We start from the raw sequence: 26845 nt of genomic DNA, 5'->3' as shown, positions 1-26845 counted from the left end.
CATGAAAAAGCCCAGAATTGTCTTTCCAGCAGCTTTCAGCCTCTGTCAGCTTCACTGGTCTCAGGTACCTGCAGGCAGTGGCCTCAGCCCTGCTGGGCTGGGAATAGGAGCTGCTCCTGAGGCGAAATGTCTTTTTGAAGCTCTTCTTGATTGCCAGGAGCTGTCTCTGTGCCAGGAGCCCAGCCCAGCTCAGATGCAACACAAGGACACAGCACAAGGACTTTAATGAGCCCCTTGGGGCTTTGATGTTGTTTATGGTGGTGTCAATCCCTGAGAGTGTTTTAAAAAACTTTCGAAGAACTCTTTCAAGAACTTCTCAAAAAGTATTCCAAGTGAGACTGAAACTCCAAATTTTCTTTAAGTTTTAATGGGTCCCACTGAGGGACACAACTGAGAAAGTGTCTCCAGGTTCCAGTTAGAGCAGAACACTGCAGGCAGTGATGACAGGTGGGGACAAACAAGGCAAAGGTGTCTCTGATGCTGAGCAAACCTGGATGTGTTTCAGGAATGCCAAGGGCCAAGGCCTGAGCCCCAGCCCCTGCCAAGGCACATCCTGTCCCTCCCTCAGTGCTCAGGGCTCTTCCCATGCCACTGGGATGTGGGGATGTGCAATGCCAAGGGCAGGACCATGGGGCGGCCCCTGCCAGGCTGCTGAGCAGGGCCAAGGAGGCAATGAGGCCCCAGGGCTGCAAGGGTCACTTGTCTCCTGCTCATGGCTCAGGCCCAGGCCCAGCAGCCATGGCCCAAGTGCTGCAGGAGTTGGCTGTGTCAGGGCCTTGCAGCTGCTGCCCATCCCTGTGGCCTGTGCAGCCCAGGCTGTCCTACGGTGTCCATGCCCTGTGCCTCTGTCCCTGCAGGCTGTCGTCATCCCCCGGCTGCCCCACCTGGCTGGGCCCTTCCTTTGCTGACAGCTCTGCCTCCTGCCTGCCTCTGCCTGGCCACACAGAGCCTTGGGCTGCTCCAGACTCCTTCTGGGGAATGTATTGCACCACAGCCCTACACTGGGACAGAAATTCCTTTCCCCTTGTGTTCAGTCTTGCCCCCCTCAGCTGTACTTGGCATTAATTTTTTTTTCTCTGGCTGTTCTCTGCTATATCAAAAGGATCTACCATCTCTGAAACCACCCTTCAATCCCTCCCAGGGCTCTCCTCTGCTGTCCTCAGTTTTCACTCCACTGAACACAGAGCTCCTTTGTCTCTATATAGTGGTCATGTGCTTGAGGCTTTCAAATCCCTCCTTGAGAGACCTCTGGACCATTTCCAAGGTCTTGGCACACAAAAACATTGTGCTTACAGTCTAAGAAAATCTCCAGTAGCCATGGCCAGCCTGTCCTGTCTGTCTTGGCTACTATTGTCTTGAGGCAATCCTTGGATATACAGAATTTGAGAGACAAAATTCTAATTTTAGCCACAGCCTCTGCAAAAGGAGGCTGATTCTTTACCATAGGATAGAAGGTAGAGAGCCCCATTATTTCAGCAGGAAATGAGAGGTGTCCAGCCAAGGAGAAGGCCTTCCCTAGCTGGCAGGGTTTTTTTTTTGAGAGATACCCTTGTATGTATGCAATGTTTTTTTTGGGAAGTATCAATTTTGGCCATGGGCATTTAAAAACAGGCAGACTTTTTTCCATAGGAATGAAATCATGGAGCCCCAGTGTTCCAAGGGAAGTTGAGAAGCAGCTTTTGACATTCCAAGATCAGCTGGACCTGTCAGGTGGCCCCTGGGAGGCGAAACCAGCCAGACCTGTTCCATGTTGCCTTGGTTCTATGGGGCCCCACAGTGTCCCAATGGCCCCTTGGTTCCACGAGGCTCTGAGGTGTCACAATGGTCCATTAGTTACACGTGGCCATGAAGGGTTTTAATGGTCTCCATGGTCCCACAAGGCCCCAAAGTGTCACCGTGGCCCCCCTTGGTTCCATGAGTTCCCACAGAGTCACAATGGTCTCCATAGGGAGGAACCAACCAAGCCCCCATGTCACAGGGGCAGATGAGGGGCAGTCACCAGAGGCCAAGGGCAGCCAGATTAGATGGTGCTGGCAGATTTTGTCTGGGACCTATCCCTGGATATAGGGAATTTTAGAGGCAGAATACCAATTTTGGACAATAACGCTTGGTGGAGAAGGACGGTTCTTTTCCATAGGAAGGAAAGCATGGAACACCAATGTTTCAGGGGCAGATGAAAGGTGGCCACCAGAGGCCAAGGCCAGCCAGATCTCTCTGTCCTGGTAGCTTTTGTCTGAAAGCAATCCTTGTATACAGGGAATTTTGGAGGTGGAATCCCACATTTGGCCATTTCTGTGTTGATAAGTAGGATGGTTCTTTTCCACTGGAAGGAAAGCAAAGAGCCCAAGTGTTTCAAAGGCAGAAGAGGAGAGAGGTGGATCCTGGGAAGCCAAGACAGCCAGAGCTGTTTGTCCTGGCAGCTTTTGCCTGGGAGGAATTCTTGGACATAGAGAATTTGAGAAGAGGAATCTCAATTTTGACCATGGGCACCTTGACAAGAAGGAGAGTTCTTTTTCATTGGAAGGAAAGCACTGAGCCCCAGTATTTCAAAAGCAGGTGAGAGGCAATCCCCGAGAGGCCAAGGGCGGCCAGACCTGTCTGTCCTGGCAGCTTAAACTTGGGAGCAATCCTTGGATGTGCAGAGTTTTGGAGGTGGAATCCCAGTTTTGGCCACGGGTCCCTGGTGGAAATGGATGGTTTTATCTGTAGGAAGGAAAAGCACAAAGTCCAAGTGTTCTGGAAGAAGATGACAGGTGGCCACCCATAGGCCAGGCCAGACAGACTTGTCTTCCCTGGCACTTTTTGTCTTTTTGTCACCTTTTTGGGGCAAGCTTTGGACATAGGGAATTTTGGAGGTGGAATCTCAATTTTGGCCATAGCTGCCTGGACAGGAAGAAGAGTTCTCTATATTAGGAAGGAAAGCAGAAAGCCTCAGTGTTTCAAACATAGATGAGAACCATCTCTTAGAAAGCCAAGGGCAGCCAGACTTGTCTCTCCTGGCAGCTTTGGTCTGGGAGCTATCCTTGGATACAGGGAATTCTGGAGGTGGATTGCCAACTTTGGCCATGGGCACCTGGACATGAAAGGTGTTTCTTTTTCCTGTAGGAAAGAGAAGCACATGGTCCCAGTGTTTCAAAGGCAGATGAGAGGTGGACTCCAGGTGGCTAAACCAGCCAGGTCTATCTCTCCTGGCAGATACTATCTGGGAACAATCTTTCCATTAAAGAAATTTTGGAGGAGGAAGCCTTTTTTTAGCCATGGGCCCCTGGAGAAGGACAGTTCTTTCCTACAGGAAGGAGAGCACAGAGCCCCAGAGCTTCTGGGGCAGATCAGCAGCAGCCCTCAACATGCCAGGCTCAGCCAGACCTGTCCAGCAGCCCCCAGGAGGCCAAACCAGCCAGGCCTGATCCATGTTCCCTTGGCTCCCTGGGGCCCCTGAGTTTCACAAAGATCCCCTTGATTCCATGAGGCCCCACAGTGTCCCCATGGCCCCTTGGTTCTGTGAGGTTCTGTACTGTCAGCAATGCTCTCCTTGGTTCTGCAGCGTCACAGTGGCCACACAAAGGCCCAGGGGCTTAAAAGGCAGGACATGAGCCCAGCCCATGGTGTGGACCCTCCTTCTCCTGGGGTTTGTGTCTCACCCATGCTGGCTCCATGGAGTTGGTAGCTGTATGCATGTCCTTCTTTATCTCTTCTGTCTGTCTATCTATCTATCTATCTATCTATCTATCTATCTATCTATCTATCTTTTTTTCTCCTTCTAATTCTTTTTACCTGGAATGTTTTTTTAGAACTTGAAATTTTAAGGGTTAAAGGTTTCCAGGTCAAATGGGCTAAGTAAATGAAGGTACTGCTACAATAAGAATTTTATGTTGAATTGGATGTTTTATTAAATGCTTTGCCAAAGTTCCTTGACTTTCTGTATTTTGCCACTAAAGTTTGGTGTTGTTTTGACCTCTCAGCTCAGTTGGTTAAAACATGGTGCTAATATCAGTGAGGTTGTGGGTTCAATCCCTCTATGGGCCATTCACTTCAGAGTTGGACTTGATGATCCTTGATAGTCCCTTGTAACTAAGAATATTCTGTTCATCCTGAAAGTATCTGGTTGGCATTTCTCCTGTGCACCAAACTTGAGTAAAGGATCCTTTGGTTACCCCTATCATTTCAGTGTTCTAGGGTGTTACAGTCCCTCAGGCTCACAGTGGCCTTTTGTTTCCATGAGGCCCTGCTGTGTCACACTGGCCCTTGGTTCCATGAGGATCTGGAGTGTCACACAGCTTGAGGACATTTGTCCTTGCTGCCCCTGCCATCCCAGTGCCCCACCAAGAGCCCCGAGCCACCCGGGAGGGACAGGCCCTGCTGTCCCAGCCCTGGCCTCAGCCCTTGGCCTTTCTGCTGCCTCCAACCAGCCCAGGCATTGCTCAGCATTGCAGTTCCCTGCTCACAGCCTTGGCCTCCCTGCAATCCTGCCCTCAAGGATCTGCTCTCACCAGTCCCTGGGGAGCCTTTGGCACTCCCTGCCCTCCCTGGGGCCCAGGGATGCTCCAAGGGACTTGGACTTCTGCTTCTGACTCCTTGAGCAGCTTCTTCAACCTTCTCTCAGTGCCTGAGGCTCCTGGACTCAGCCTAAAGTCTAGTGTGGGGCTGATTAAAATACAGAAAAGCCTCTGGAGCTTTTTGTCTTCCTTCAATTTTCTTCAAGTCCCTAGGGCTTGTGCAGCTGATTGGAGTAAATTTGGAGTTCTCTAAAGGAGGAACATTTCAAAGTTCACCTTATAGTTTTTGGTTTTTTAATCACGAGGGTTTTGTTGTTTTGGTTTTTTTTTTAGTAATTACAAGAGGTGACAATCATTCTCCAAGTGATCTTGATGCTGAATGTCTCCTTAGGATGTCTGGGCACGGACAAGAATGAGCCCCTTGCAGGCTGACCCTGTTTGGACAACCTGCTCCTCACCCCAACCTCACCATGTCTGACATTGCCCACCTGGGACTGACATCCCTGTGCCTGCATCACAACCTTGTCCCCTGAGCTCTCAGCTGGGTGTCCCAGTCCATTGCACCATGTGCCACCTGCTCTCCTCAGGGCTCTGCCTGCACACAGGCCCAGGAGAAGTTTTCCTGTTTGTGAGGAAAGAATGGAAAGGGCTGAGCAGGTTTCCTACACAACAAACCCTACTCAGGAACCACATGCTCAGTACAGGCTGCCTGGAATGATGTCACCTTTCTACAAGGGACTGTGTGACCAGAAATTATCTCTGTCAGCAAAATTCTCTGGGTCTTTCAGCTCAGTTCTCTGTCCCTGTCCTGGATCCCTGTTGCAGATGGAAGCTGCTGGTGCCATCCTCACTTTTAACTCCTCTTTTGAATGCAAACAGATGTTCCCAGGTGTGTAAAGGAAGCTTTGTCCAATGTTTATGCAAAGCTTTTGTGTTCCTCATGGAACCAAGGAGACCCTTGTGACACTGCAAGGCCTTGTGTAACCAAGGGTCCATTGTCACACAGCGGGGGCTCATGGAATCAAGGAGACAATTGTGACAGTACAGAACCTCATAGAAACAAGTCTCCCTTGTAGCAATTATGGAATCAAGGAGACATTTGTGACACAGCGAGGCCACGTGGAACCAATGGTCCATTGTTACACTGCAGATTCAAGAAGAACACGGTGACACCAGGGAACCTCATGGAACCAAGGGTCCTTTGTGGCACAGCAGGGCCTTGTTGGAACCGAGGGGACCATTGTGACAAAGCAGGGCCCAATGGAACCATGGAGACCATTGTGACACTAAGGAAACTCATGGAACCACGGTGACCATTGGCATGCTATGGAACCTCATCGATCCAAGGGTTCATTGGGACATTGTGGTGCCTCATGGAATCAAACATTGTGAAACTTGGAGGCCTAATAGAACAAGGGTTTCTATTGTGACACTGAAGAACTGTCACCGTGATTTTTCAGCCTTCTGATTGTATTTTATTTCTGCTGGAGTTTTCTCACCTTGTGACAAAACCAAAGATTAATATCTTATAAACAACGCATTCTTTCCAGGTGGAAGGACAAAGTGATCGACTTCCGAGTTGACCACCGGGGTTGGAGGGGTGTTCCTCTAATCCCCCAATCCTTGACCAAATTCCAAAAACTATATATGTTGAGATCCCCCAAAAAACTTCCCTTTTACTTTTCATCTCACATCCTGACAGCTGAGTGTGGTTCTTTTCATGTCCTCTTGCAACACAGAACCTCATGGAATCAAGGTAACCGTGTTACACTCCAGAAGCTCATGGAACCAAGGGGCCATTGTGACACTGCAGAACCAAGGAAACTGTTGTTGACAGTACAAAAGCTCATGGAATGAAATGGCCACTGTGACATGATGGAACCTCATGGACCCAAGGGTCCACTGTGACTCCCTAGGGCCTCCTGGAATAGAGGGTCCATTGTGACACAGTGGGGCCTCGTGGAACCAGGGAGCCTCTGTGATACTCCAGATCCTCATGGAACCAAGGGTGCATTGAAGCACAGCAGGGCCTTGTTGGAACCAAAGAAACCACTGCTAAAAGCAGGGTAACTCATAGAACCCAGGAGTCCATTGGTACAATATAAAACCTACGGAACCAAGGGGCCATTGTGACATTTTGGGCCACATGGAACCAATGGTCCGTTATGACAGTGAGATCCAAGGGGAACATGGAGACACTCTGGAACCTCATGGATCCAAGGGGCCTTTGTGACACTCAAGAACTTCATGGAACCCAGGGTCCATTGTGACATAGCGAGGCCTCATTGGAACAAAGGAACCGTGTTGACAGTATAGAAACTCATGGAACCAAGGGGCTGTGGTGACACAGCAGGGACACATGGAACCAAGGAGACCAGTGACATTTAGGAACCTGCTGGGGGTTTTCTTTCCTGTCCTTTTCTTTCCTTTTTCTTTCCTCTTTACTTATAGAATCTTTTCCCATAGAGTTTTTAAGATGCGCTGAGGGCTGAGTGCCCGAGATGGGGGGAGGTAGCCCGGCCTCAGGGAAGGAGGGTGTCTGGTGTCACTCCTCTGGTTTTTGGGAGTTGCTCTCAGAGGGACAGAGATACTACGAGAAGAGAGGCAGGTAAAGGATGGGGGCAGGGGAAGTTGGGGGTTCTCACTCTCAGCTTTGGGAAGAGGACGATCAAGCTGCTGCTTGGGGAAAGGAATTTCACCACCACTGCTACAACCCAGCTGGGAGCTGCCTTTCTCCTGCTGCTGGGCCCTGCATCCCCTGCCCTGCTGGGACGTCCTGCAGTCCCAGTGATCGCCGCAGAGTGTCTGATACATCTCGTCCACCACCCCAGGATTTCTGCTCATCCCTGCCCTTCCAGCCTGCTGCTCCCCAGAGTCCTGCCAGGGCCCTGGGATCAGCAGCCCCAGGGGTTTGTGCAGAGAGGCCTCTCTTCCATCCCTCCCGGCTGGGACAAAGCCGCCATTCCCGCGCGCCCCCCGAGCCCGCGCCACAGCGCCCCCTGCAGCCGCGGGGGAATCATCGCACCTGCCCCGCCCACCGGGAGCCACCAGCGCCCCTGCTGGCTGTGACCGGAACTGCACCAAAGGGGAAACTGCCCGCGGCCGAGAAGGGCTCACTGGGGGCCTGGCTCTGTTTGTTGTTAATGCCACAGTTATTGTTGTTTGCTTGCCTTGTTAGACAGGCTAGTAAAGAACTGCTATTCCTATTCTCTTTTTTTTTTTCCTTAAACCACCCCGAACAGTTTCAAAATTATAATGATTTGGAGAGAGGGGGTTTACATTCTCCACTCCAAGGGAGGCTCCAGCCTTCCCTAGCAGACACCTGTCTTTCAAACCAAGACTGAACCTCATGGAACCAAGGGTTCATTATGACACTGCAGAAACAAGGACACCATTGTTCACCCTATGGAAGCTGACAGAACCAAGCAGCCATTGTGACACTCAGTGGCCTCATTGGACCAGGGAGACAATGGTGACACTACAGAACCTCATGGAACTAGGGGTTTATTGTGACACTCTGGGGTCCCATGGAATCAACTGTCCATCGTGACACTGTGGATCCAAGGAGATCATGGTGACATTATAGAAGCTCATGGATCCAAGGGTCCATTGTGACACAGCAAGAACCTATGAAACCAAGGATAACATCATTACACTACGGAAGCCCATAGATCCAGGGAACCAATGTGACACAGGATGTCCACATAAAGGCAAGGGGCCATTGAGACACTGTGGGCTTCGATGGAAAAAAGGTCACAGGTGATAGTACAGATGCTCATGGAAACTCTGGGGTTTTGTGACATACATGGAACGAAGGACCCATCTTTAAACTGTGGGTGTTGTGAATGGAGAGAGAGAGCTTAGACAAGTCCTGCCTTTGACTCAGATTTCTGGCAGTAGCTCTGTTTGGAGCCGCCTGCACCCCAGTTTGCTCTCAGTCGCAAGTTCTTAATAATGGCAGATCAGGTCTACAACTAAATGAAATGTTTATTTGACAAAAATTTATCAGACTAGTTATAACACTGGAATAAAACAAAAAGAACTATTGGTAGTCTAAAGATGCCCATATTACAGCTAGCAAATAAATAGTATAGATAAGGATTCAATGTAACTTACCATCAATTTGGTGATGGGGTACACTTAGAATTCTTCTCTCAATTCCGAGGGAGAGTATCCACAGAGTTTGCATCTGAGCTTGTGGGAGAAGTCCCTGCACATTTCCAGAGTGTGTATAGGAGGCTTTTACCTCCGTGGAAAATGGTGTAGCTTTTATAGTTGTAAAAGTAGTGTCTTTTCAGTCAGAAATCTCTGGCTTATCTCTCCTTATCTATTCTCACACCCACTCATTTACTGGGAGTTCTACTCCTAGCACCAGAGGAAGAAACAACTCCCTGGCTCATAACAACTAACTGGCCAAGGTTGTCTCATCACTTCACATGGGGAAGAGAATGTCTGGAGCTGTCACACCAGCTGCAGATAAGCTCTTCTGTAGTAGGGGGGATGTCCTGCCACAGAGGGGCACAATGGAGTCAAGGACACCATTGGTACTGAAATCTGCTGGATAGAAACTTTTAAACACAGTTTTGAGTATTTGAAAGCAGGTATTCTTTATTACAGCGTGTTGGCGACTTGGGCAATCCTTTCACCATTCAAGTGCACTGAGCATGGAATGAACAGAGGTTTTATCACACACACTGATTACACATTCATGAGTTATCCCCACTTCCTTTGACTTTATTTGACGTAGTTGCACCCCTTATCACAAGTCCTTACATGGTTCTTTGAGCTCTGTCTTCAATGTCTAATGTTCTTTTTAGGTGGCTGTTCCTTGACCCCCACTTTTGAGTAAAGGCAATATCCTTGTTTTGCATAACTTCTGTTTTGTCAGCCTTGCAGAGCTGAGCTGGCATCCTGCTTGCACTTTGAATGCCTTCTGTTTTCTGGAGTTACATCCTTTATCTGTTTCTCCAAGGCTGTGCTGATCTGTTCCATTAAGTGTCACTTGTAGGTAGGGTGACAGAAATCGTGACTCAAGTCCTCATCATCATTAGACAAAACAGCCAGTTTTATTGTTCAAAACCTTCTTATATAGGGAGTTCATAACTCTCAGCTCTAGACACTGATTAGGCTGAGTCTTAGCCCCACTCAGCTCCTTGACCAGTGATGTCTCTGCTCTCTGGACTGACCATGACTGGCTGAGGTCTCTGCATGAGCTCTCTTAATTCACCTGGGGACTTCTAGAACAACCCAGGTCAGCTGAACTGTGAATCCAGGGACACCAGTAATAATAGAGGGTTGGACGAAAGCAACGCAGGTCCGACCACTGTGGTTACCACTGTGTTCTTCTTTTATTTCATGCAGCATGGTGGCTTATATACATTTCTACATAGTTTACACATTCAATAGCTTTTTCATTAGCACACAGCAGAGGAAAGAATGCAAACACACAATGTTTGGTTTACTTTTAAGGTGGCTAACATGTGCCTATTAATAACTCTATTCAGTGACCTTCAACACCCCATTATTTTTCCCAGACACCTTAATATCTAATTCTAACTGCGCCACAACTTTACTAAGTAGTTTTATCTGCATCACAGGCTTCAAGGCCTCAACAAGGCCTCAGGTCAGGCCTCAGCTGGGGTAGTTCAAGATCTAGATATCAATCATGTTCTCCTTTCCTGAGGAAATCCATAACAAATCCCCCTTTTTCTTTTTGAACTACCCAAACTGAGTCAAAGGCGCAACTAATAGCATTTCGCACACACTTTAACACACAGGGCACAACTATTAATATGACTATAATAACAATGAAGAGAAAGATTCCAAAATGGATCAAGTCTTTGATCCAACCAGCAAACTCAAATGAATTGACTCAGTTGTCAAACAAGTATTAAAACCTACAATTTTCCCCATGTTACTTCTTAGCTGTCTGAGCTGTTTGTAAATTGAACAAGAGTGATCTGACAAATTCATGCAGCACAAGCCTTCAAATTCCTCACATCCATGCCCTTGAGCAAGGAGAAGGAAGGCAGCTCTGTTTTGGAGCACTGCATGGCAGACGGATGAAACATCCGCTGAGAGCTCACTCAACATATTAGATGTTATAATAATTTGTTTGGATGTCCAACAAGCTAAGGTTCATAACTGGGTCAGAGCTTGTGCTGATGCAACTCCTGAGGCAAAAATTGATGCTACTATTACAGTTGGGGGTCCCCACAACAATACTGAAACTTACAGGTGGGATCTAACTCAAGAGCATTGTGTTTAGATCGTTGAGGTGTTTGTGCAAATTTTGAAATTTGATGAATGGAAGGAGTGAACAGGGTTAATTTCCCAAAGTAACATGGGCCTCCTGCAGCTCTCTAGGGTACTGCAGACCAGGCTCGATTCCACAGATGAGGAAAATTCCAGGTGGTAATTTTCTTGAAGCATCTCGTGGTGGTGCTACAAGCTGGGTCCAATTGTTGTAGTACTCTGAATTATTATTGAGGGATTACGGGGATTTAGGAAACAACTAAGTGTTGCCGACTTTGGATTGTCATACATGACCAAATGTCAAACAATAATTACTTGGTATGGAACCAAGGAGATCAAATTCCTGTGGCTCAGTACCTATTATTTTAAGATCTTGCATGATTGCAACAGCTTGTGCTCCTAAATAATTTCTTGGGATTTTATGGATTTCACACCAGGTTTCAGACTGGGTGTGAGTGGACCCAATAGGCTGATGGCACCATGTGTTCCAAGCTTCCGTCAAATTAGAATATATTTTGGCTTGAGTCCAGTTTTTGAACTCTGTCATCGAAAGCAGTGGAACTCCGATTAAACAGGTGCGAAAAGGACTGGATAGTATCACTAAAGACAGACAGAATGAATCTTGTCCAGTTCGATTGGCCCATGTGACCCAGATGTTTTGTGTTTTGTCAATGTTGAGCACCCCAAACACACTTCCTGTCAAGACAATGTGGAGAACAGGTAGTTCAATTCACAGCATTTTCTGGTACTTTTGGTTTTTTTCTCCAGTGTTCTATTAAAAATACTTATAACTTATAATAATTTTTATAAATATAACTATACAAACTACTTATTTCACACGCTTAAAATTAATTTTGATCAGGTTCAGGATTGTCAGAAAGTATTCCAGGTAGGTCGTTGTCGTCCGGATTGTATTCAGTGTCCGATGGTATTCTTGCTGGAGGACACGCATGGGTAAATTGACTTGGCACCCAGACAGGACCAGCGTCTGTGGACACACACATGTATCCACAACCATTAAACAACACTTGACTCGGTCCTTGCCATTCACCCATACGCAGGTTTTTTATGATAAACATAAAGTCCTGGAATTGCCTGTGGCCTTCCCTCTTTTATTGCGTGATAATGTATCACGACCACAGGTTCTCCTCAACCTTCTGCTAAACGTAAATAATTTAAGGTGAATAATACTTTTGGCGGTCTACTAACTACATCAATGTCATCAGTCTGTTTTTGTTTTGCTAGATATTCTTTCAGGGTGCAGTTTGCTTTTTCTACAATAGCTTGACCTGTGGGAGAATGAGGGATCCCTGTGGTATGTTTCACCCCCATTTCTGCATAAATCTGGCAACTTGCTGACCGACATAGGCCGGATGTTGTCGGTTTTGATTTCCACAGGCACACCCATGACTGCAGAACAAATGGACAGATGTCTCTCTACATGCAAATTTTTTTCCCCTGGCTGTGCTGTCGCCCAAATGAACTTAGAATAGGTATCAACTGTGACATGGAGGTCTTTCAATCTTCCAAATTCTGGAACATGAGTTACATCCATTTGCCACAGTTCTAAAGCTTTCAGTTCCTTTGGGTTTGTGCCTAGCCCCAGTTCAGGCCCATGATGACTGCATTGAGGGCAGGCACGTACAATGCCTTGTGCATCACTCAAAGGAATCTGAAATTGTCAGTGCAAGGCTCGTGCATTTTGATGGAAAGTTTCATGGCTGTTGCAAGCCTTTTCAAACTTGTTCTGAGGGGGAACATGGACAACACAGCTGACTGCAGCATCTGCTCGTGCATTGCCTTCTCCCAAACCTTTGTGGCACTGATGACTTTGGATGTGCATAACACAGAAGACATGATGATGTTGTTTCAGCACATTTCTCAGTTGTAAAAACAGTTCTCCAAGACATTGATTCTGGGTTTGCCTGAGGAGTGCATCTTTGATTCTCTGCACAATTCTGACTACGTACAAAGAACTGATACAACATTGAATGGTTCCTTGTTCCAAGTCTGCAAAGCCCAACACACGGCTTTCAACTCAAGGGTTTGAAGTGTATCTCCTGCTTCACCTTTAATTACATGTTGCAGCCATTGTCCTTGTTGCTGCCAGACACATGCAGCCTTTTTTGTTTTTTTGACCAGCATCTGTAAACACTGTTCTGCCTTCCACTGGTTTCAGTGAACACAAAGGCCTTTCCAACCATCGGTGTCACGTGATCAGATGCCACATTGGACCTTTTGGCTGCTTGTTGTGAACCACACCTGCAAAACCCAACAATGCTTCTTGCAATGCAACTGAGTGCCTCAACAGCCATTCCAAGTCTTCATCTTTCACGGGAATGCTGATGTCTGCTGGCTCTTTCCCATCTATTTCTATAATTCTGTCTCTGCCTTTTCTTATCAATGCTGCAAAAGCATCTGTTCTGCTCATGACACGACACTTTGGCTGGACGGGCAGAAACACCCACTCAGTTATGATTGCTGCAGAATCGAATTTTTGGTCAGATCTGTTCTCCCTCTTTTTCTTTTGCCATTGAAAGACAATGGCAAGTGGGCATGTCTTAGGGTGACTATAGTGGTTGTATGTTCAGTCATCTGTTCTGTGTGTTCTGCATCATCAAGACTGGTTCTGAAAGCGAGCAGAGAAAGAAGAAACGCTCAAGCCAGCTGGTGCAAAAAGGTTTCTTAGACTATTTTCTTAGGACTGTTTAAATCTGCTCTGGACTGAAAAAACCCAGAGGAGCATCAGGAGCTGCACTTGCACAGATTGTTCTTTATCATTCAACACTTTAGAAAACAGGATCTGGTACTTGATCAAAGGAAGCTGTGTTGAGGAGGCACAAACTCATGAACTGTTGGCATTTTCAATGTCTCCAGCATTAAGTTGTTTTTGAATCAGCTGTTCTGCAATTTGCAGACTTGTTTCAGTCATGGGCCACTGCTCCACCCATACAGGGTTGTCAGTCAACCAAGTGATTCTCAGAATGCTGATCTGTGGTTAAAACCAAGCCAAGCTGGGTCAACACATCTCTGCCCAACAGACCTGGAAGCGTGACAGACAAAGGCATGGCGTACAGTCGTGCTACAATAACTTGATTGTCTTCGAAGATGATGCAAATGGGATCTGTGCTGATTGCAGAAATTCTCATTCCAGCCACTCCGATGATGTGGTTGCTCGGAGCCCGCAAAGGCCAATCAGAAGGCCAATACAATTGGTTCAGTATAGAAACATTCGATCCGCTGTCTAGAAGTAGTTTTAGCTGGATTTGATGACAACCATGCTGCAATCACACATTAGAAAAGGCTGGCATTGACACTGAAGAAGCAGGTGGCATTGCTGGTGGAGATGGAAAAGGGCTATGGTCCCTCTGGACTCTATGTTGAGAGCTTGCAGCTGTATGTTGCTCTTGTTTTTCATGATGATGTGACAGTTGAGCAAGTTTGGAGATAGCTTGATGCAATTTGGTGAATGCTGTTTGTGTCGTGAGGCAGTGACACTCTGCGATTGTCTCTGTGATCGCTGTTTGCCACGAGCTGCAGAAGCAGTCACTTGACTGTCTGAAGTTTCTGAGTCAGTGTCAGAGTCAGAAGGGAAAGGACCTTTTGTTGGTTCAGGGCTTCATGACCGTGCTGGTATTCCTGTTGTTGCAGCCGCTGCAGCTGTCGTTGCCGTGGACGCCACAGTTGCCAGGCACTGTGGAGCCTGTTTCCCCCCACGGGGAAGGGCGAGCGTTCAGCATCGCTGTGCGCCGTCACGCGCCAGCGAGTGACGTCTTCTCTCTGTTCCGGGTCACTCTGTGCCCGCGTGCACTGACAGTGGGTCTGCTCCGCCCATGCCACCACATCACTCTGGTCTCTGCCTCGCGTTCCGCCTCTGTGCTGCATCACTTGGGACTGCCCATCTCTGCCCTCAGCCCTGCCTGAGTCCCCACCTGTCTCCACTCCCACAGAGTTGGGCAACCGCGCTATTTCCAGTTCACTCTCAGTCTGTCTCAGCGGCTGAGGAGACAAGTCCTCTGCATGAGTCACATGGTCTAGAACATCCTGTGGGGTGGGCTGATGGGTGTGCTCAGGTCACGTATCGGACGGTTGTAAATGCCAAAGAGTTTTGCAGCTCTGGCGGGTTTTTGGGATAGAAGAGATGGGGTTTCTGGTTTTGCCTGCTCTGCCCCTTCTAAAGCCTGGATTGCTGCCCCAGCCACTTTTTTCTCAGCTGAGACAACTTGCAAGGTATGATGTACTTTTCACCACATCACACCAAGCTCACAGGCACTCTTCCCATCTTTCTGTCCAGAAACTGCTGAATTCCAAAGCATCTCTCCAACCTCCCTCCATTCCGCAGTGCTGAACAGCAAAGACGGCTTATGTAACTTCCTGTTTTTCCGGGCCCACAGGGCCAACTGCTCTAACTCACTCTCTTTCAGTTTTTCATCTCTCATAGAGAGAATATAATAAAGAAGCCGCACTGCCGAACTGAGATCTGCATCCATCTTGTCTCTGAACTGTCTCTCCCCACTGTGGCATACCTTCTGCCACGGGATGGCACTGACGCTCTTCTGCGGTGTCAGACGACCAGCCGCATGGCTCCAACCCCTTCTCCTTGTTGCTCAGCCCATCTGGTCTCAGTCCACTGCGCTTCCGAGCCCGTTTGAGTCAGGTCCAAGCAAGGAGGCTTAATGAGCTCTTACCGCATCTAAGCCAGAAGTCTTGCGAGTTCTTCTACCTGCATGCAAGGTAGAATCCGCACGAGAACTCCCCCCACTTAAAACAGAGTTCTCACACACATGTCTAGACGATTTTCTGCATTTAAGCAAACGCATCTAAGCGAAACTCATTTAAGCGAAGGTGTCCCTGTATTCAGGCACCATTATGAAGCCAGGGATACCGAGAATAATAAAAGAGGGTTGGACTAAGAGAACGCAGATCTGACCACTGTGGTTACTTCTACGTTGTCCATTTATTACGCGCAGCACGGTGGTTTATATACAATTCTACATAGTTTATACATGTAATAACTTTTTCATTGGCACACAGCAGAAGAAAGAATGGAAACATACATTATTTGGTTTACTCTTAAGGTGGCTAACATGTGCCTATTAACAACTCTATTCAGTGACCTTCAACACCCCATTATTTTTCCCAGACACCTTAATATCTGATTCTAACTGTGCCACAACTTACTAAGAAATTTTATCTGCGTCACAGCTTCAAGGCCCCAACAAGGCCTCAGGTCAGGCCTCAGTCAAGGTAGTTCAAGGAGGTCTAAATATAAATCATGCCCTCCTTTCCTGAGGAAATCTGTAACACACACGCACTGAGATAACGTACTCTCCTCCGAGAACAAGGTGTAAAGCAAAGAAGACTAATGAGGAGGATACTGAGAGTGAAGAAGACAGTCACCATCTTCTTCCCTTAAGGGAAGTGCCAATGGCACCAGGGGTCATAGGCTACATGAATGTGCCTATTAATACAGGGGACATGAGAGCATTTAAAAAATAAATGGGGAGGCTGATGGATGATTCTTTTGGAGTTGCTGATAGATTAGATGAATTCCTTGGCATGAGTATTTTCAGTTTTGAGGATATTAGCTTGATATTAAAATCCCTATTTCATACCGAGGAAAAGGAAATGATCAAAGAAGCAGGAATACAGGACTGGGAATGCCAGAATCTGCAAGGGGTGTCAGGGGAACAAAAATGGCCAAGCCAGAACCCAGGATAGAATGCTCAATCTGAAAAAGGTAGGCGTAATAAAATAGATTTAAGGAATATTGTGATACAAGGCATATGGGAGGTGGTACCAAGGGGACAAAACATCAGTAAGGTATTTGGAGAATGCCAAGGGAGGGACAAAACTCCAGCTGAGTGGCTAGATCAACTGTGAAAGTGTTTGCAGATATATTCAGGAACAGATCCTAACTCGCCAATCAGGGAAGTATTGGTAAAAACCCAGTTTGTAGCTGAGTTATGGGAGGATATACAGAGGAAACTTGAGAAATCAGAAAACTGGCAGCAAAAAGGGTTGCTAGAGTTATTGAGAGAGACTCAGAAGGTTTACATAAAGAGACATGAAGAAAAACAGAAAATACAAGCAAAGGTAGTGGTGGCAGTGATCAGAGAAGTCCAGAAACAGGAGCGCACCTGGGACCCGGTAAAACCGACCCAAAACCACGAGGCTCAGAGGAGGCAGTCTGCCACCTCAAGGAAGAACTCAGATAGCCAGAAGGAAGTCCCAGAATGTTAACTTTTACAAAAAAGGAGGGACATCTCAAGAGAGATTGTTGAAATAGGATGAAAGATGAACAAATCTTTCAAGAGGATAAGGGGTGTCAGGGGCTTTTTATTTTGGGAACCAAAACAGCTAATGAGCCCTTGATAAAATTAAGAATAGGTCCCCAGAAAAAATGGTCACTTTTTTGGTTGATACGAGAGCAGAAAGGAGTACTTTGCAAATGTTACCACCAGGGTGCGCTAAAAGCAAGGAAACAATGCTGGTGATAGGCGCGAAAGGCGAGTCGGTCAAAGCGCCTGTGATTAAAAATGCAAAAATAGAATCAGAAACTAAGATTTGCTTGGGGGATATGTTGTTAGTAGAAGAAGCAGATTATAACCTACTGGGAAGAGATATGACTATAGCTCTTGGTATAAATCTAATTGTGGAAGAATCCCAGCTAGTGGTGAGCTTGTGTAAGTTGACCACGGAAAATGAGGATAAGATAGATTCTAAAGTTTGGCATGCTCAAGGAGAAGCAGGGAGGTTGGAAATAGAACCTATTTGCATTGAAACAGAAAGACCTGAAGAGCCAATTAGAATTAAACAATATCCTATTTCCATGGAGGGAAGAAGGGGGTTGAAACCAGTAATAGATGAACTGGGAAAAAAGAAAACTTTGGAGCCATGTATGTCAAGACATAACACCCCCATCCTAGCAGTGAGGAAAACGGATGGAAGTTACAAGTTGGTACAAGATCTTCAGGCTGTAAATGAAAGAGCTAGAACCAAGTTTCCTGTAGCAGAAAATCCATATACCCTTTTAAGTCAGGTTTCCCCTGAGGATATTTGGTACAGTCTGATAGTCCTAAAAGATGCCTTTTGGACCTGCCCCCTAGCTTAGGAAAGCTGAAAATATTTTGCTTTCCAATGGGAGGACCCTGAGACAAATAAAAAACAACAATTTAGGTGGACATCTTTACCTCAAGGTTTTGTTAATTCATTGATCTATTCAGACAAGCTCTAGAACAATTATTAAGTCAATTTGTGCCCATAGAGGGAACAAAATTGTTGCAATATATTGATGATTTATTGGTGGCAGGTCCAAAGGACGAAGATGTGAGAACAAGTACCATAGCCTTACTGAGTTTCTTAGAAGATAAAGGATTGAAGGTCTCTAAGTCCAAATTACAGTTTACAAAACCAGAGGTAAGATATTTGGGACATTGGATTACAAAGGGTAAGAAATTAGATCCTAAGAGGGTAGCAAGCATTATTGCATTACCTTCTCCAAGGTCAAAAAGGGAAATCAAGCAATTGTTGAGGCTCTTGAGATACTGTAGGCAGTGGATTGAGGGGTACTGTGAGAAAGTAAAATTCTTATATGAGAAACTAACTACTAGTAAGTTGAAATGGACAAAGCAGGATGAAGAGAGATTCAAAGAACTGAAGGAGATGCTTATAGCAGCCCTGGTATTAAGCGTCCCTGATGTAAAAAGGCAATTTCAGCTATTTGTGGATTTCAGTAACCGTACTGGCCATGGAGTGCTAACCCAGGATTGGGCAAGAACAAAAAAGCCTGTAAGATACATATCAAAGCTTCTAGATCCAGTAAGCAAAGGATGGCCTACTTGTTTGCAAGCAATTGTTGCAGTTGCATTGTTGGTAGAGGAGGCTAAGAAAGTCACTTTTGGAGCTCCACTGATAGTATACACTCCCCATAACGTGAGAGGCATTTTACAGCAAAAAGCAAACAAGTAGTTTACAAATGCTAGACTCCTTAAGTATGAGGCTATATTGATTCACTCACAGGATTGCGAATTACGAACAGCCATGGCTCAAAATCCAGCTCAGTTTTTATTTGGTGAGGCATTAGAGAAGTTAACTCATAATTGTGCAGAGGTGGTAGAATTACAGACAAAAATAAGACCAGATCTGGAGGAAGAAGAGCTAGAAAAGGGAGAGAAATGGTTTGTAGATGAATCAGCAGAGGTGGTGGAAGGGAAAAGAAAGCCTAAATATGCAATTGTAGATGGCAAGTCAAGAAAGGTGGTGGAGTCAGGACCTCTCAGTGCCAGTTGGTCTGCTCAGGCTCGTGAGCTATATGCAATGCTACGAGCACTTAAGAGGCTGAAAGGAAAGAAATTTCACAAATTCAAAATATGCTTTTGAGATGGTTCATACATTTAGAAAAATCTAGGAAGAGAGAGGCCTGGTTAGTACCCATAGAAGGGGATTGGTTCATGGAGAAATGATAAAACAAATCCTAGAAGCTATTAAGGAGCCAAAGGCTATTTCTATTGTGCATGTCGGGGGCCACCAGGTAGGGATGCAGTTCAGAACTCAAGGAAATAACCTGGCAGATAGAGAAGCTAAGAATGATGCATTATTGGTGGTAAGTACATCAAAAATTGAGGAGAATACAGTTCAAGAATACCTCCCTCTCAGAAAGAAATTGAAGATATGAGAAAATAGGAAGAAGACTGGAGGAAGGCAAGTGGAAATTTCCAGATGGCAGAGAGTTATTGTCTAAGAAATATACTAGAAAAATCTTAAAGAGACTCCATCAGCAGACTCACTGGGGAGCACAAGCTCTTGCGGAACAATTTCTCAAAATTTTTGGGTGTAAATGGATTTATGAATTGGCAAAACAAGAAGTACAAAGATGCATAGTTGTCAAAAGATTAATCAAGCTAGGTCAAGACAAACACTTCTGGGGGGACGCCCTCTAGCTTGTCACCCATTTGAAAGGGTTCAGACAGACTTCACTAAGTTACATAAGGTAGGTAGGTACAAATATCTGTTGGTAATAGTAGATAAATTGACTCATTGGGTGGAGGCCTTTCCAAGTGCAGGGGCCACAGCACAGACCATGTCAAAAATATTATTAGAAGAAATTATACCCCGATATGGGGTAGTGAATCATATAGATTCTGACCAAGGAACACATTTCACTTCAAAGATCATCAAACAGTTAGTAGATGCTCTAGGAATTCAGTGGAAATTTCATACCACATGGCACCCTCAGAGCTCAGAACAGGTGGAAAGAATGAATCAGACTCTAAAGGCACAGCTATCTAAATTGATGTTAGAGACCAGGATGTCCTAGGTGAAGTGCCTCCCTCTAGCACTACTAAATATAAGAACTATGCCTCATTCTGAAACTAGAATTTCACCTTTTGAAATGCTTTATGGGATGCCATATGAACATGGGATGCCTGTGGGGCACTCCCTTATAGAAGAGGGCCAAATTCAACCCTATCTAATAGCCATAAATACGAACTTGCAAGAGCTATGACAGCAAGGATTGGTAACCCAAAGCACCTCACTGGAGTTTGCTATTCATAAGATACAACCCAGTGATGAAGTACTGATCAAAACCTGGAGAGAAATCCTGCCGGCACCTCACTGGGAGGGTCCCTTTCTTGTCCTTCTCACCACAGATACAGCCATTTGAACTGCAGAAAAAGGCTGGACACACACATCTTAAGTAAAGAAGGTGGAGCATCAAGAAGAGACACCTGAGTGGAAAGTGACTTCTTCCCCATGGGAATTTAAGGATAAAACTATAATGTCAACAGTACTAAAGTAAATGACCAACCAGGACCAAAAAAATTGTTTGGTGCCCAGATGTGAATGTTTCCCTTTTATCCATTTTAAGTGTGTATAATGTGTTGAGATTTGGGTTACCCACTGCAGAGGGGGAGACAGGCCTAGGGGTCTGTGTTTCAAGTGCTTAGAAGAAGAGCAAAGCCTGACTAGCCTTGCCTTAGGGCTTGCCATGAATTTGGGTATATTGGAGATAGACTCCTCGGATTAGTATCTATTATACCAAAAAAGAGTAATGGGAGAATTGGATGCAAAGGCAAAAGTCCTTGCAGTTCAGTGCCAAAGGTCAAATAAAGTACCCTGAAGGGCTGATCCAGTCAAATTATTGAGGTGAGGCATTTTTAAAAGGAGGTTTGCAATTCAAACTAGCTGTGAGACCCCTGAAGAATAAACTTGCTGTCGAGAAGATGGTTTACCCCGCCGTTGGTGGCAACCCAACAGACGAAGGCAAAGGCAGAGGGGTATGCCTGTGGGGAATCCTGATGGTCCTGAGCCCAGTTGTGTGTGAGATATCTGGGGTGCACACAGAGGATCAATACAGCACTGAAGGACAGAGCCTAACTGATGAGTGTAAGCAGTACTTGCAAGCGATCCTGAAGGAGCAAGAAGCTCCAAAAGGCATAGCAAACCAAGCCCGATATGACTGTCAGAGTGATATGGAAAGAGGATACTGCTCCTATAATGGCACCCAATATAAAGTGTGTAAATTGGAAGGGGGGATAGTGTCCCACAACCCAAAGGTGAAATCTAAGAACAAGCAGTCAGAAGCTTCTTTCACCCATGCAATACACAAAAAGGGATACAGGAAGAATCACTACTATTCCTATTTGTAACCAATGTAATCGGCCTGTATGGATAGGAGGTAAAACAAAATCAACATTTGTGGGATACTTTCAAGTCAATGACTTACGTTATGACAGCAGTCAGCTGGAAATGTGCCTAATGGGTGGAAAAACCTACTGGGTAGATAAGAATTTGAAACATCATGAAAAGTCCTCACTAAAGAATGAGCCCATAATGCTTGACCTCCTTAGAAATGATGATGACAGAATATGCTTGCAGTATGACAAAACTTTTTGCTTTTCAAGGAACAAAGAGGGATTAGACCCAGAGAATAAAATGAAGCAGATATCTCAGGAATTGAAAAGACAAGAATCAGAAGCCAGGAAAAAAAGGATGGAACAGGAAAAGTTAAAAACTTTAAGCCAGCACTATAAGCAATTAGAAAAACAAAATAGTGACTGGCGTCTGCCTGCTTCTAATCAGAATCTGTTTATAGACTTAATGCAGGAGATTGCAACTGAACTAGGTTTGTCTAATTGTTGGATTTGTGGTGGACTTAAGTCAGCTGAAAAATGGCCATCAAAAGGAGAGAGTTTGTGTCCAGAACAACTGCTAAAATGGGATAACGATCAAATTTCCAAAACAATGCAGATACCAGAAGGGTGGATTATAGATCAGAAAATAATTGGATGATTTGTATTAGAAGAGAAGGGAGAGAGTACACTGAAGTAGTAGGGTACACTCCCTGTATATCCACTTTAGCAGTGAATTCAAATAACAAAACCAAAATTTGGCAACCTGAGCTCCTGACGAGGTATTGGAGTCGGATAAAAAAGGAAGGTTGTGAGTGGATTGACTCAATTGGATTGTGCTGGCATAAAAGCTCTGGAGCTAACCCTTACCAATCTTTGGAAAATTTAAGAGATTTCTGGAAGGACCCTGGGAATGTGAATATAAAGTGGAAGGCTCCAGATGGAATATACTGGATCTGTGGTAAGAAAGCTTATAGTGAGTTACTCTGCAGGTGGAAAGGATCTTTTGCTTTGGGAATGATCAGGCCTTTCTTCTTTCCACTACCCAGGTGAGAGAGTCATTTATTGGGAGCCCCCCTTTATGAGACATTAAACAGGAAGAAAAGAGGATTGAAGAAAGAACTTCCCACAGCAGGAAGGAGTCAAAGGTGGGGGGAGGAAGAATGGCCAGCAGAAAGAATAATGTTATGGCCCAGCAACTTGGGCCCATGATGGGAGTTGGGGATATAGGACCCCAATCTACCTGTTGAATACATTAATAAGACTTAAGTCTGTTGTAGAAATTGTATCAAACCACACATCAGATGCTCTTGCATTATTAGCAGACAACATTCTCAAATGTGGGCTTATGTGTATCAAAACTGCATAACATTAGACTACCTGTTAGCTGAAGAGGGAGGTGTGTGTGGAAATTCAATGAGTCTGAGTGCTGCATGGAAATTGATGATTATGGAGAAACGATCAGGGGTCTGTGTCAGAGTCTGTCCAAGGATGTGATATGCTTCACAAGTGTCTCCAATCATTGAGGACTGAGACCCCAGACTCTGAAAGGAGCCCCTGGCCTGGCTAGGGTGGAACATTTGCCAAGTCTCAGAGGACTGGTGTGCATCTCCATGAGAACGGAGTGCGAGAACAATGGAACTGGTCACAGAGGACTGAGTCAAGGCTGCCTGTCCTAACTGGTCTGTCCATACCAGAGGTACAGTTTGCAGTTTGCTCCCGAGCACCCAACCTCAACACAGGTGGTTCCTGCCTTGGCTCTGTGCCCCTCGCTTTGGTTCCCTTTGGCTCTGTGCTTCTTGCTTTGGTCCCCACCTTGACCAACCCATAAAAACTCTGGAGACCCCCGCTGACTTTTGTGATCTCACCCCACTGGAGAAGATCACATCTATAGGCATCTTTAGGCCTTGAGGACTCGTCCCTCCACATTGATAGCTATAATCCCCTTCCCCTCTTTCTCTATCTTACTTACTGTTCTCTATTTTCTCTCCCCAGTATCGCATTTGTTGGCACTAAATAAAAGTGCATTTGTGATTGAGTAAACTGAGTTGTCCCCCGCTGTGTCTTTTGCACTCTGAGATCCTTAAAACGAACCATCAGGTTCCCTGCATATATTTGTGGACCCTGACACCTCCAAAGGTATCTCTCCATTTTTAAAAATTATTTTTGCCTCCAGTTGCTCCAATAAATCTCTACCCAAAAGTGCTGATGGAGCATTGAGCATGTGTTAAAACTTGTGAATTCCCCATTGTTTCCCAAGTTTCCCAGTGGTCTACAAAAATGCGCTCTTTCTGATTGGTCAGTTGCCTCCTTTACCATGACATAATCATCTGTTATTGGTATTAAAGCTTTATTTAACACTGAGTATGTTGCCCCTGTGTCTACCAAAATTCCATTTCTTTTCCTTTGTTCCCTTTTTTCATTGTAACCAGAGGGTCCCCTAGGATAAGATCCTCCAGTCCTCCTCAGTCTTTCTTAATGTGAGCAACTACTCCCTCCCCTTTTCAGTCTCCTCTTCTTTGATCATCACCCTTTCTCCCTTCTGGGCACTGGTTCTTCAAGTGTCCAAATTTCTTACAAAATGCACATTAGTCTTTCCCTAGTCGTGGTGGTCCTTGCTTTGGGAGCCCTTATCCAAGTCTCCCTTTTTCTTCTTCCCTTATTACTGCTACCAATTTTCTCATCCCTTCTTTGCACCCTACTGGTTGCTAAAAACCCTCCATGCCTCTTCTAGCAAAGTCTCTGAATCTCGCACTGTCAGGCCCCGAATCTTCTGAAGTTTGTGTCTGATGTCCCCTGTAGATTGTCCTAGAAATAAACCCACCACTGTTGTGTCCCTTCCTCAGACTCAGGATCTAAGGTTGTATGGTAACACATTGCATCTCATGAACGTTCTAAAAATTCAGGTGTTTCAGAGGGACCTTGCTTAATTGCATAGAGGGCCAACCAGTTTATAGTTTTAGGAATTGCCCTCTCCAACCCTTTCATGATAAGGTCTTGGTAATCTTCTACTCTTCCTATATAACCATCACCATTAGGATCCCAATGTGGATCCTGAAGAGGAAAGAGATTTTTAACTCTCTTCTGTGTTATTCTACAAGCCACTTCTGCAAATCTCCCTGCTACCTTCAAAACTAATGCTTTTTCTGTCTCCATTAAGGCAGTCAACAACAGCTGAAGATCTGACCAATCAGATTGATACTGTTTAATTGTAAACTTTAATTTCTTTGCAACACCTAGTAGGTCACTTTGGTAGCATTTAGCAATCTTTTCCTAAGCTTCTAGATCCATTGTAGAAAAAGGGAATTTTAACTAACATTGTTTTCCCTTCAGAAGTTACTGCCTCCCTCCAGGGTGCTTGTATAATTTCCCTAGTTTGTTTTGGGGTCTGGGATGCTGTAGGACCCTTTGGAGAGGGCTCCTCCTCTTCACTGTCACTGCTGGGCAATGGTGGATATAGTTCCATTGGTTTGGAGGATTCTGAAGTAAGTGGGGTCTTTTCCCAAGAAGATAAAGTAGAGGATAAAGTGAGAGTTGATACAGCTACGAGTGAAGTGGAGGATGAGGTAGGACTTGGGGTGGGTTTTCCCCAAGGAGGTGGTGTGGAGGATGAAGCAGGAGTTGGGGTTGTGGTTGAAGTGTGGGATGAAATAGAAGTTGGAGTTGAAATAGAAACTGGAGTTGGTTCATCTGGGAATGAAGTCGGGGATGAAGTGGGAGTTGAGGTTAATAACTGTCCTGAATTTGCTTCTTCTCTCAGCCCCCCTTGTCTGCTGGGGATGGTCTAAACAAATCCCCCAACTCTTGCTCCAGTGAATCAGCTGGATGCACCTTGACAGGGTGTGTGCAGTGTTGGTTTATTGAACATGTACTGCAACATCCTTTGGGTTTCCCTCCATAAACCTTCTTGTCTTTCTCATAGGCCAATACCAAGGGGTCAGAGGGGGGGCTAATTCCACAGTCCCTCTGCCACTCAGGGTGGTTCTGGAGGGAGAAAAACATGTCAGCATATATCACCTCTTCCCACCTCTGTTCCTGTCTCAACAAAAGCATCAGCTGTAACAGAGTCTCATAATCCAAAGTCACAGCTGGTGGCCACCCGACACCCTCTTCAAGCCTGTAAAGTGGCCACCATTGTGTACAAAATTTAACAAAAGCCTTCTTGTTTTCTGTACCACCATAACCCACTAGTTCTTTCCAGTGTGTCAAAATACATCCCAAAGGACTAATTTTAGAGATCTCTCTACTCTGTTTTGTTCCCATTGCTTCTTCTCCCCTTAACAAAACTAGCACTCTACACCAATTCTTATTATCTCATTCTTTGCTTCTTATCTCACGTCCATCCAAACTTCACCTCACAGTCCCTACAGTCTTTCCCAGTCTTCTTCTTGCACAGCCCACAGCTCAGGTACTTAGTGTGACTTTCCACACACCAGCTTTAAAATCCTTGGTTCAAAATCAGCTCGATCAGGGAGCTGTCAGCACTGGGCACACTCTCTGTACCAGTTAGCAGAAGAATAATAAGAGTGTCCTGTTCAAATCCTATACTGCAATAACACCCACACACAATGCCAACCTCTAGATGCACTGAAGGCTGCAGGAAAATTCTCACGGGCAGAAGCTGTTCCATTCACCCTTCCTTGACTTTCTAAATTCTCTACAGCAGATTGTTTCCAATTCAGAGCCACCAGGTTACCAATGAAAGTCTGGTATAATCCACTTAAATGCACCCTTTTGTGTCCCCTGTCTATCCACCAGTTTACTGAATTCACAAACTCCCAAACCACTATCACTATTCATCTATCCCAAACCACTGAGGTCAAGGGATCCCTTCTATCCATCTGGCCAGGCTGAATTCTCAGACAAAGCTACCCTTGTGATAGTTCTAACAATCTACAAACACAACCTCTGTGCCTAAAATCAAACAAAGTCCTTATGAAAAGCTTCTTCTCTTTGCCAAACATGTCATGTTCCTTGTCTCTTCCCAATCTCCTTCAACAATGTCCCTGTCCCAGCTCCTAAAAACTAAACAACTCTTTCCACAAATCACTTTTACTATTTCACACTCAGCGTGTGATGCTTCCCAGTTATAATATCGTGCCAGCTCCAGAATACACCTGGGGCACACAGGCCTCCTTCTGTAAGATACACAAAACCACCTCTTCTTACACTCCTTTCAACAAAGGAGAACCCACACTGGATGCCAGTTTATATCCCAATGGAAAATAGTTAGAGTACATACAAAACAATGAATTACTCCTATTAGTCCCTGCCACAATGGGTTCCTAAGTCCTCCTTCAACTGGGGGTAATTCCCAATCGAAAGCCAAATGATTATTAGCACGATTTGCATATAAACCACCACAAAAAATTGTCTCTGTCCTCCCGTCCTCTCACCTTATCAAAACCCAATCTCCAGTAGCATTCAAAAAATCACCTGATTCAAGTTGAAACCATCTAA

General features: G+C 45.5%; 1 protein-coding gene across 1 annotated transcript in view; it reads left to right on the top strand.

Annotated features, from left to right (window-relative positions):
• LOC310920762 (olfactory receptor 14J1-like) overlaps nt 1–26845 on the top strand; it is a gene marked incomplete at its 3' end in the record, with an annotated part of 1005486 nt that overhangs the window by 868258 nt on the left and 110383 nt on the right. The window lies entirely within an intron of this gene.

The sequence above is a fragment of the Zosterops lateralis genome, assembly GCF_965231275.1.
Source record: "Zosterops lateralis genome assembly, chromosome: 31".
Lineage (NCBI taxonomy): Eukaryota > Metazoa > Chordata > Aves > Passeriformes > Zosteropidae > Zosterops > Zosterops lateralis.
Note: the sequence above shows the minus strand (reverse complement) of the source record. Positions and strands in the feature narration are given on the sequence as shown.